Here is a 12,355-nt window from a genome sequence, read left to right on the forward strand (position 1 = left end):
TATTCTCGTTTGCCTGCCTTGAATTGAGGGTTTTTCAAGATCTTCTTTTTTGTTATACTATGATAAAGGTTTAAAGGGTACCGCTGTGAATCTTTTAAAATTCAAATTAAATTTCATCGGGAGTTATTATACGTATAATACCCATTATTATTTGTTTTATAGTTTACATCATCATGTTAAGTTTTAATTAAATTAGGAACAATAACAATTTGCAAAAAACGTCCAATCATTAAGTAACATTTTTTGTTTGAAGCTTAAAAATTATAGTCAAGCCACTAATGACGCTCTGAGGTCAAAACACCAACGTTTGAACTCTATATTCATTGTGAAAACTTTGAGAAATAAGTACTCATAATTCCTCATTATTAGATATCCGAGTACATGACCCTCGGCCTCGTGACACCATTTTTTCAACTTTTCGGTATCGTTTTATCCAGTCAGAGCTCACTCACATGTAGAGATGGGCCGTTCATCGTTCACGAACGACCTAGTTAGTTTTCTTTTCAAACGGTCTAAAAGAAATGATCGTTAGTTCTGCACTAAAATGGTTTATTAAAAAATCATTTGATCTTTTGGAAAATTCGTTCGTGCAGTAAAAAACTTTCGTTTTTTCAATTTTTTTTTGTTCGATCATTTTTTCATTTCCCAGAACGATCCATTTCATTCGTCCATTGATCGTTTTTTTATCTGAACGTCACCCTTTTTCACGACATTTTTATTCATTTTCAAAAATTTAGTTTGTTAAAAAAAAAACAATATTTTAAAATCTGAAAATCCATTTAAAGACCCACATGTAAATTAGTGGCAAAAACTAACTGAAATTCTGTACTTACATTGAAACAAGGGTAATAAGATATCCAACTGGAAATAATTGTATCCGTAGAGCTGCCTAAGATAGGAATAACTGCTCGATCTTGGCGTTTTTTAGTGTAATTTGTCTTTTAATATGTCTGCTGCGAGGGGGGAATATAACCAACTTGGGTGGAGGGGATTACAAATTGGAGTGGTTGCACTCCCTCCCTCCTGCTGCAGGGTGAAGACGACTCTGAGTACGGAGATGTCTGCTTCTGTATGGATAACAACCTTAATCTTAACAGCAGCGTGGTGGCCATAGGTTGCATTTCAAACCAAACCAAACCAATCTAGTCGGCCATTTTGATTCTTTACATTTATTCATCAAAACTGAAAATTATTCTTTAATTAAAGATGTTCTTTAGGAAGTTAATGATTAAACTCCTAAATAATTCAACCATTTCTTTGTTTTTTTATCCTTTTAAAATTCATTTCTCCCCCCCCCCCTCCCACCTTGAATATATTTGAGATTGTTTGCAAAATATTACTAATAAATTAAGATTTCTACACCCTCTTACCTCTTTAGAAGTCTAGGGTGTGGCACTGCCCCCCCTCCCCCACCTTGAATATATTTGAGATTAAGGTTTGGTTTGGTTGCTAGATGTTGCCCATCTGGTTCTACCATGTCATTTCGAGGATTCTCTACATGTTGAAAACTATTACAGGAATATTATTTTATAAGATTCAACCTTTTTTTGAAAAAAAAAATTTTAAATTTGAAAAATGATGTTAGACCGGGAATAAATAGCTTTCCCTTATAAAATCTGATTTTTACAGGGTTACCCACAAAGGATGAGGCTTTAATGAAGACCTAAAAATCCTAATTTATAGCGATATGAAGGTTGAATTTGATCTGTTTCNCTATCTTTATCTATGATTAAATTAAACCGGACCTAAGCAATTGAAACTTTTATCTTGTTAATCCATGGATTAAGCAGTAATCTGCATATTTTGTGATCCTAAGAATATTCTGTAGTATGTACCCAGTTTGGATAACTAGACAAAATCAAAAAGCGACTACAGTGGATATCAAAATCAAGATGTGTAAATTAGCGCTATCCTACACAAAAGTTTCAACCTTTGGATTTCTTTAAATTTCAAAAGTTCCAGTCTCTTCTCTTCCTGGCAGTCTTTCTCTTAACTGTTATAATAAATCCTAATATATCGAATAAGCTGACCGCAGACAGAATTCGACCTGAGCTGGGAACTTTTGGATACTCATAATCCCGACCACTTGATCTCGATATCGACCCCAGCGGGCACTTTTAATTGGAGGATAATGCTAAATTTCCTCATTTTAGTTATTCCTCCCCTCATCAAAACTCCATTCAACCCATGACTACCATGCGGGATATCGAATAAAGATTAAATTAATCTGCAGATTAACAAAAGATAGAAATAAAGCATTAGTCTCGATCTCCACAATACAAGAATTACCACATTTGGCGAACTGACTGAATGAACAATTGATTGATTGATTGATTGATTTTTGTCCAGGATAAATGCTGATTACTTGTACCTGAGCTCTGAATGGCTGGGCGTATGCTCCCCTGACGGATTCTATGCTTTAGTTCAACCAAATAAAACAAATCCAACTCTAGGTAAATAAATTTGTTGGTATTGAGAGCGCTACCACGGTGGACTAGGGTCATTTTAAACTTGTACCGGCGTTAGAGACGCGAGGCAAGTACTGCCCCTCCAACCGTTGCATGATCCAAATCAGTCTGAGGTTTAATCGTACCACCCCGTCTACCACCTGATGTGAAGTAGATGCGTTTTGTGCAAAAATGTAGGTCAATTAAGCCTATGATGGGCCGGGCACTGTCTTGCCGCATAAAGTAAAAATATCAGATAGCAAAGATATAAGGATTTCAAAAAATATGCATTTACTCCGACAATATTTATGTTGTAGGATATTGCAGTGATCTATCTGGGGAACAGATAGAAGGGTTTGCAGGAACATATGAAGATATGGATTGTATGTGTGCCCAGGTATTGCCTCTTAAATTTTGAATTAATAAATTGTCGTCTTCTATCTGTGAACATTGTCTACTTCTATCTGTGAACATGTCGTCTTCTATCTGTGAACATTATCGTCTTCTATCTGTGAACATTATCGTCTTCTATCTGTGAACATTGTCGTCTTCTATCTGTGAACATTGTCGTCTTCTCTCTGTGAACAGATTCGTCTTCTATCTGTGAACAGATTCGTACGAGGAATGTTGTATATGCACATTGTACAGGTGAACTTTTTCCTATTTATTTTCAAATACAAGGAAATAATATGTAATGTGAATTCTTTAATGATTTTGGGGGTAATCTATATAATAAATAAATGAAACTTTGAATTTTTGTTCAAATACAAAACAAAATTTTATATTAAATTTTATAAAAGAAAACTTCTCACATGAAATCAAACTTCGTTCAGATTTTAAAACATTTAAAAAATTGTTAAAGAAATTCTTCCTATTTTAACTAGTTTTGTGAGAATAAGAAAAGGTAGACTATAGTTGGACTAGGGGCATTTTGTGATTATCATTCCAAGAATCGTAAAACCGTAAAATTAGGTTAATAAACGAATTATTTTAAAGATCTTCAAGTCGTCGCTATCATCACGCACCTCTGCCTCTTTAGTAAAAGTAAATTCAACCTATATGAAGCATGCCGCGTCAACTTTGTTGCACCAGCTAGTTCTGTCCATAGAGCTAGGTACAGTACAAACTGGGATCGGAAAGATTGACCCGGCTCGGAAATTTAAATGTACTACGGCTGCCCGTGTCATGTGCGTATGACAGTCGGATATTTCAAGCTATTTTCACAGAATTCATCTGGTCATGCCCGATTTACAAAAGTACCCTACCCTTGAAAACTGATCAAAAATGTGAAGGATAACGTCGTTTTTCTAACTAAAAAAGGGTTTAATTCTGATAAGTTCTCCATTATCTATTGTAAGCAGAATACTCGCAAGTCACTTTTGAAGAGAAACCGCAAATGAAAATAAGTAGTTTAAAGAAACCAAAACATACTTGATCAGACAAAGCTTTCAAGGTTACCGTTGTAAATCAGGCATTGTCATCTTGGTCACTTGAAATTACGCCTACAGTCCCTTTAATAATATTTGTAGATGTTCCAAATTTAATTTAAATTTAAAAGTTTCCATCTTAGGTTAGATCTGCAATTTCTGCAACAGCTGATCGGCCAGAATGCGAGGAAAATGGTTCTTTTCGTAATTATCAGTGCAGGTACTGTTAGAACCAAGGAGTATGGAATGTAATGGAGAAAGAATCGACCCGGCCCGCCCTACCATATGATTTATACATGCTTTGCAAAACGTACTCCATTTGTATACAATAACCTATTCTGAATACATGCGTACATAAGACAGTTAAGGAAAGCATCTTATTCAAATGAAGTATCGTCTAAGAAAACCTTAAAATCTTAAAATTCTCTTTTTGGGGTGAAATTTTGGGGGATATGTACTTAAGAAAACAGTAAAATCCTTAATATAAAATGAAAATGCCCGATTCACTACAGTACACTTTAAACCTTTATCTGTGGAAGATATTGTCATTTTTTCAGATGATTTGTTTTCCTGCAAAGAAATGCGCAAGTCACTTTTGTAAAGAACTCACAATTTAAAAAAATAAGATTTCAGTCTTATAAATATTGATATCTAATACATACTTGTTTAAAAAAGCAATGTTAAGGGTACCGTTGTGAATTGGGCATTTCCAACCTTGCATCGAGAGTACAGTTTCGTTTAGTTTTGTATCTTCTAAAGAGAATCTAATAAACATTGATTAATTTTTATTCTTGAATTAGATCTTATACAATTAAAAGTTAACTAAATATATCCAATATATCCAATATNAATTACTTAATTAATTAATTAATTATTGAAGATAAGAGAGTCTCTTCTGTTCTGTTCTCCCTAACCAAGGGTTGAAATTAATTTTAAAGAAAAATATATTTTAAAGTTTTCTATTCATTTATTAGATTAGATTCTTCTCGGCAAAGTTGCTATTTTTAGCTTAACTGTAAAAAAACTAATATTTTGTTTGTAATTTGGAAAAATAATTTCAATTTCGAACTAAATGTTTCAATTAATACCCAATATTAATTTTGAACAAAATTTTCAATTTTGAACAAAATATTTCAATTTTAAATAAAATGTTTCAATTTTGAACAAAATGTTTCAATTTTGAACAACATGTTTCAATTTTAAATAAAATGTTTTAATTTTGAACAAAATGTTTCAATTTTGAACAAAATGTTTCAATTTTGTACAAAATGTTTGTTATTTTGAACAAAATATTTTAATTTAAAACAAAATATTTTAATTTAAAACAAAATGTTTGTTATTTTGAACAAAAATGTTTGTTATTTTGAACAAAATGTTTCAATTTTGAACAAAATGTTTGTAGTTTTTTTTAAATGTTTGTTATTTCGAACAAAATGTTTGTTTAATATTCTATCAGTGTACATGTGAAGTTTCGGGCAAGGTTTTCCAATAAACATGGGTTTAAAATAAAAAATTTCAAATCTTCTTTAACACTAATTTTGGAAGTCAAGAAAATATTTGCAATGATCAAATCATTGCAAATATTTAGACAAAAAATGCACACATAATGGAAATCATTGGAGTAATTGTACGATGAGATTTACGGAGTACCACTGCGTAGTAAAAAGGAAAAGACGAGTAAAAGTCGTCATTCAAGTCGCATACTTATTGATCTGTACTTTTTAATTATATTTATGAAAATCTATTGTTCAACCCTTCCTCTTCTCTTTTATCAATACACGCCTGGTTGGAATAAAACCTTAAAAAAGATTATTTACAAAATTATTTTTGATTTTACATTTTTTAATAATTTAAAATTTGGTGAACAATCCCATTAATTATTTAAAATTTAATTAACACTACCTATAAATGATGAAAAATCCCATGAAATATTCAAAAGGAACTGAGTCTTTGCCACAAACTCAAATATTCTTATCCCTATATCTTGGCCACCCAATGTCGTAGACCTTAGATATTTCAAACTATTAATTCTGTAAGATCAAATAACCTAAGTTTGAAATATCAAAGGTTTATACCCACTGGTTGCAGAGATATAGAAATTAGAAAATTTGAGGTTGTGGCAAAATCTCAATTCCTTTGATATTAATCCCATTTATTATTTAAACTTTGTTGAACAATCTCTTTAGATATTTACCTTCCGTCTACAGGAGACCAGGCAGTGTCATCCCAGCAGTTAGCACTAGGGTTCTGAAGTAGCTTTGAAACCTGAAATCTGATCAATAATGTACTCTCGTTTTTCTGACTCGGAAAGTGTTTCATTTGTTAACTTCTCCATTGCTTCTTAAAAGCAAGGAATGCGCAAGTCTCTTTCGCAAAGAAACCACAATGAAAATAAACAGTTTAAAGAAACAAAAACATGAATATCTAATTCGTACTTGAGCAAAAAAAACTTTTAATGGTACCGATGTGAATGAACATTCCATTTTTGTATGAATAGGTCACTTTAAATTACGCTAACAGTCCTTTTAAACCTGGGACGGTTCTTTCCCCCTCAGCGGTTCAACCTTAAACGTTGGACAACTGAGCGATGTGAATTGATTTAAAACGATTTAAAAGTTGTTGCTTTAGATATCGAGTTAAGTCACTGTAGCTAAACTTATCCAATTCAAAAGTTTCGGAATACATAACTATACCTGGATATTCTCTAGGAAGCAATATCCTTCACTTAGATCATCATTAAAACCTCCGTCTCCACTAAACAAACATTTAATAGAAAATTTTTCATAATCAAAAATGTTCAAAAATGTTCAACTCCGAAGACATTCAATTGTTCTTTTTTGTAACCCTAAAACCCCAGAACTTAAAAAGTATAAATCGACTGTTTACTGAGTTTTGCAATGTTTAGAGTAAATGGGTTTCTATTTATAAGCTCCCGTTTAATATTATTAGAGACTAGCTGAAGGGCCTGGCGTTGCCCGTGGAAAAGAAAAATTTTAAAAAATAAATAAAAAATAAAATAATTTTCAGAAAAAAATCGTTTTTTGCCTATAACAACCCCCCCCCCCGNTACAAATGTCTTGTTTTATTATATAGATGGATGATGCAAAATACACATTAGAAATACCTGGATGGTTTAGTGCAACCTCCCTTCACTTGTCCCCTAAAATCTTTCTCGAGAACTCCGGTCACACATCTAGACAGATAGTATATAGATATATACTATAAATAGATTGATATACAGCTAGATAGATAGATAAATAGATAGAAAGATAGATTAACGTATATAGATATATACTATAAATAGATTTGTATACAGATAGATAGATAGATAAATAGATAGACAGATAGATTAACGTATATAGATATATACTATAAATAGATTTGTATACAGCTAGATAGATAGATAAATAGATAGAAAGATAGATTAACGTATATAGATATATACTATAAATAGATTGATATACAGATAAATAGATAGATAAAAAGATAGACAGATAGATTAACGTATATAGATAAATACTATAAATAGATAGACAGATAGATTAACGTATATATAGATATATACCATCAATAGTTTGATATATAGATAGATAGATAGATAGATAGATAGACAGATAGACTAACGTATATTATAGATATATACTATAAATAGATATTGATATACAGATAGATAGATAGATAGATAGATTGATAGACATATAGATTAACGTATAGATATAAACTATAATAGATAGATAGATAGATAGATGGATAGACAGAAATACCGTCAGAATTATTTTAACCACGGCATTAGCACTGAAATATTTCAACCACGGCATTATGCAGTTAGCACAGACAAATGTTAACCATAGCATTAGCACAAAAATACCTGAAGAAATATTTTAACCAATGCATTAGCACAGAAATTTTTTAATTATTGTACGCAGAAATATTTTAGCCGCAGCATCAACACAGAAATATTTTATTTATGGTAGCGCAGAAATATTTAGCCGCAGCATTAGCGTAGAAATATTTTAATTATGGTAGAGCAGAAATATTTAGCCGCAACATTAGCGTAAAACTATTTTAACCACAACATTAGCACAGAAATACCAGTAAAAATATTTTAACCATGGCATTAACGCAGAAATATATTAACTGCAGAACTAGCACAGAAATATGTTAACCACAGCATTGGCACAGAAATGTTTTTACTACGACATTAGCCCAGAAATATTTTAACTGCGGCATTAGCGCAGAATTATATTAACCACCCTGCGACATTAATTTAATCGAAAAATTGATGTTGAACATATAAAGTCCAGAATTATTTACCCGACATGTTCGCCATCGGCATATATAGTTGGTTAAAATGTTTCCTAAGCAGAAATAGTTTAACAGTGGCATTAGCGCAGAAATATTTTAACCACGTCATTAGCAGAGAAAAATTTGTTTAACTGCGGCATTAGAGCAGAAATACCTGCAGAATTATTTTCACCACTGCATTAGCTCAGAAATGCTTTAACCGCGGCATTAAAGCAGAAATACCTGCAGAAATATTGTAACCACGGCATTACTGCAGAAATATTTAAACCGCGGCATTAGCGCGGAAATGCTTGAAGAAGTTTGGTTCATCAGCCTTGTTTCTAACATTTTAACCGCGGCATTAGCTCAGAATTATTTTAACCATGGAATTAGCACAGAAATAGTTTAACCAAGGCATTAGAGCAGAAATTCCTGCAGAATTATTTTCACCACTGCATAAGCGCATAAATACTTTAACCGCTGCATTAAGCAGAAATACCTGCAGAATTATTGTAACGACGGCATTACTGCAGAAATATTTTTACCACTGCATAAGCGCAGAAATACTTTAACCGATACCTGCAGAAATATTGTAATCACGGCATTACTGTGAAATATTTTAACAATGGCATTAACACGGGAATACCTGCAGAAGTTTGGTTCATCAGCCTTGGTTCTAACCCTATTACAGAGTTGAGCACTTTGCTGGTTCTTTAGTTCATCATCTAGCTGAGCAGGCACATTTCCTGAAATAACGTTGATTATCCCTTTAAGCATGAAAATAATGTTAAATATCCCTGTAAGAGCTATATAATTGTTAACACAAATTCGAAATATAAGGAAGACGATTTTACTGACTCTGATGCCGTTGCTTGTTTCAAGACGTGTGAATCCTTTTCCGCCCACATGTCACCCTTGCTCTTCCGCCCCCACCCCTCTACACCTCCCGGCCCCTCAGTCAGATTGAAACACTTGAGATGATCACAACTCTGTCTCAGGGAGCAATCCTGGCTCCTTCATGATGATGATACAGATACCTAGCTAGCAACAGGCGATGCTTACATCCAGCCCAATTATGTTCCAAGAGTTCCAAAATTATCATGCATTCCAGAGACTGACTACATAATCGCTCAAATCCAGCATGATAAAACCACGACCTCTCCCCCTCCTTATCCAAAGCCTGGGGTGAGCGGAAACCTGTTGTTCCAGTTCCTGTCGATCTGCACCACCAACATGAAGTTCTATAAAACTCCCATGATGTTGCTACTGCTGTTCGTCAATAATTTTCTTTGTTAATTTCTAAACCAACCAATTTTAACCCTGTCTTATGCAAATATTTCAAAATAATTTTGTTTTTTTAAATAAATGTTAAGAAATATCCATTTCAGATCTCTTTGTTTTAATATAGTGACTTTTAAAGTCAACAATAATATATCTAGTCATAAAAATATTGTAAATATCCCTTTAAACATCGATTTACGTTGGATTTCCATATAAACATGAAAAAACATTAAATATCCCTTTAAACATTGATTTACGTTGGATTTCCATATAAACATGAAAAACATTAAATATCCCTTTAAACATAGATTTACGTTGGATTTCCATATAAACATGAAAAACATTAAATATCCCTTTAAAACTTTTTTCATCATCTGTCACTCTGTGTTGTACTAGGACGTATCTCTAGACAGCTATGATAAGTTACATACATTTCCAAGACTGGTTCAACTTTAAAGTGTCGCAACGCAATGAATTGGCCTTTTATTTCACCCCAAGAACTTATTTATACTTTTTTTGGTAGTCTTGGGCTTGTAAATCATAGATAAAGAAATTGTTCTTTACAATTTTATTTTAAGTAGAAGTTGGCAAAACTGACACCGATTTTTCCATCAGAGCTTGCAACAGATGGATCGCTGTGGGTTTATAGATAGAATACAGTTTAAAATTTTTCGAAAGTTTTTACTAAGTTACTAAAATCTCGAAGCTGTCAATCACGTGACACAAGCTTTTGTCAGAGTTGGGTCTTAAATTGGGTTTTAAAGCTGGGCTTGAAGAATTACGACCCGAGCCGAGCTTTTAAATTGCGGGCTCTGAACCAGTTCAACCCCTTTGCAACAGTTTCAATTCAATTCAACACAATTTTAGACACAAAATAAAACAATGAAGAAATATTTAGAATTATTATTTTACATAAATAAATGCAAATTAAGTTCTAAGATGTATTTTGAAGGGGGAAAACAAATGTTATTTTTCCAATCTAAATATATTAACAAACATCGGCAAGTGTCATAACATTGATAACACTAGTGGGAGTTGAACTGTCCCATGGGAGTTGAACTGAACGGGAAAAATAGAAAACTCTATGAAAAACCTAAGAAGATGGTTCACCTGTTTTAAAAGTAGCAAGACGAGATGATGCAACAGTTTCGTTTATACATCTTCCGTTTACACCTAAACCTCAACAAGAGTATTGCCCTCCCTTCATAAACTTCAACAAGAGTATTGCCCTCCCTCCATCACTGATCTCATAGGTGATGATAACAATTCAATAATAATTAATGATCACAATTTCCTATATTTTAGAGAAAGTAAAATAATAATATACAATTGAATACTTTTAGACAACTTAATAAGGGAATATAAGACGTAAATTAAATTTTCAAGTGATTTTTCATTTATAACTGGCATGCCCGATTCACAACAGTTACCTTTCAGCCTTTGCCTCATCAATTATGAATGAGAAATCATTATTTTACTGGCCAAAAATAAATTATTTTCTTGAAATTTCTCCTAAAAAATAATTTCAGATTTGTGCTCCAGAGATAAAAAAGGAAATTGTGAGAACATAACACGTATTAGCATACAGTGGTCGTCGTATAATACCAATACTATGAAGACGACTTTTATATTTAGGTTTTGATTTCTAACAAGCATTTTTCAAATTACAAGTTTACAAGAAAACAAAGAAAGATGTTAATTGACAACTCCTCTTTGTTTCCATGCTGTAAAAAATTTATATCGAAAGTCGTCTTTATTGTATTGGTATATACAAAGACGACTGTAGCAAAATTATATCTTCCTCATTACAACTCAGAAATGGGGGTTAAAGGCACTGTTGTGAATAGGCCCTGTTAATCTATTAATGGACATGAACCCCTGTATGAACCAAGTTCAATAATGCATAGATGAAGAAGGAACCGAGTTTATACCAGGAAGAATATCTGAACTGTACTTAAAGAAGGAGTTGGAGAATATACTTCAGTCCCGCATACCATCTAGCGGGGTTCACATACACTTTATATTCGGCAATGTTTTTATTTATTGGAATAAAATATACAATAATAATAGTATCTATAGTTGTGCTAGTTGGCTAGTTATGCATTTAGGTACCTTCCCACCTACCAGACTTTTGTCCGGTATATCCCACGAGAAGAAGATGATTCATTTGATTTGTCAGTTTTGCCGTCTATAGTCTGTCCGCATGCTGTACATGACAGTGTACAGACTATAGTTTGTACGCATTCTGTACATGGCAGTGTACAGACTATAGTCTGTACGCATGCTGTACATGACAGTGTACAGACTATAGTCTGTATGTATGCTGTACGTGACAGTGTACAGACTATAGTATGTACGCATTAGGGTTTCCATTTTTCCGAAAAAAAATTTCCATTCTGGAAATGGAATGATCCGGAAATTTGTTCTGTAAAGTGGAATTCTAGGAAATTTCGTGGATAAAATGGAAACCGGAATTTTTCCGGTTTACGTAACATAAACCGTAAAATTCCATTTCGTAAACCGGAAATTTTTCCGGTTTACGTAACGTTAACCCTATTCCTGCGGGGGGGGGCAATTTTACCCCCCCCCCGTAGGTTTTTTTACATAACTCAAAAAGTATTGGTCTGAGGCTGTTGAAATTTTCTGACTTTTCCTACATACCCAAAGCCGGGCTTTAATACTAACTGCCTGATAGAGATGTCAACGTTTTGATTTTTCTAGATTTTAGCTTTCGTTACGATAGTGTTCATCAAAAGTATTAACGTTTGAAACGATACGTTGCACATTTTGAAATTTTATGGTATAGAGTAATGTTACGTACTGAACTTTCTGCACTTGAATACCTTATACAACGTTAAGCTTTAGTAAATGTTATTGAAAAAACAGTAAGCTCCGTTTCGCTTTTGCATTTGATGT

The 12,355-nt window shown here is 32.9% G+C and overlaps 3 long non-coding RNA genes across 3 annotated transcripts; 1 reads left to right on the forward strand and 2 right to left on the reverse strand.

Annotated features, from left to right (window-relative positions):
* The first annotated feature begins 2,325 nt into the window (after positions 1–2,325).
* LOC111717391 (uncharacterized) lies at positions 2,326–4,137 on the forward strand. The gene is made up of 3 exons (XR_002768773.1): positions 2,326–2,453; positions 2,765–2,844; positions 4,018–4,137. It is a non-coding gene; the product is annotated as an uncharacterized LOC111717391 (long non-coding RNA).
* Positions 4,138–5,632: 1,495 nt separating this feature from the next.
* On the reverse strand, positions 5,633–6,130 carry LOC111717392 (uncharacterized). The gene is made up of 2 exons (XR_002768774.1): positions 6,069–6,130; positions 5,633–5,672 (listed from the first exon to the last, which is right to left on the reverse strand). It is a non-coding gene; the product is annotated as an uncharacterized LOC111717392 (long non-coding RNA).
* Positions 6,131–6,579: 449 nt separating this feature from the next.
* LOC111717390 (uncharacterized) lies at positions 6,580–10,618 on the reverse strand. The gene is made up of 4 exons (XR_002768772.1): positions 10,550–10,618; positions 8,805–8,904; positions 6,999–7,067; positions 6,580–6,628 (listed from the first exon to the last, which is right to left on the reverse strand). It is a non-coding gene; the product is annotated as an uncharacterized LOC111717390 (long non-coding RNA).
* Between the last annotated feature and the right edge of the window lie 1,737 nt (positions 10,619–12,355).

This window comes from Eurytemora carolleeae, unplaced genomic scaffold (assembly GCF_000591075.1).
Source record: "Eurytemora carolleeae unplaced genomic scaffold, Eaff_2.0 scaffold2554, whole genome shotgun sequence".
In the NCBI taxonomy this organism is placed as follows: domain Eukaryota; kingdom Metazoa; phylum Arthropoda; class Copepoda; order Calanoida; family Temoridae; genus Eurytemora; species Eurytemora carolleeae.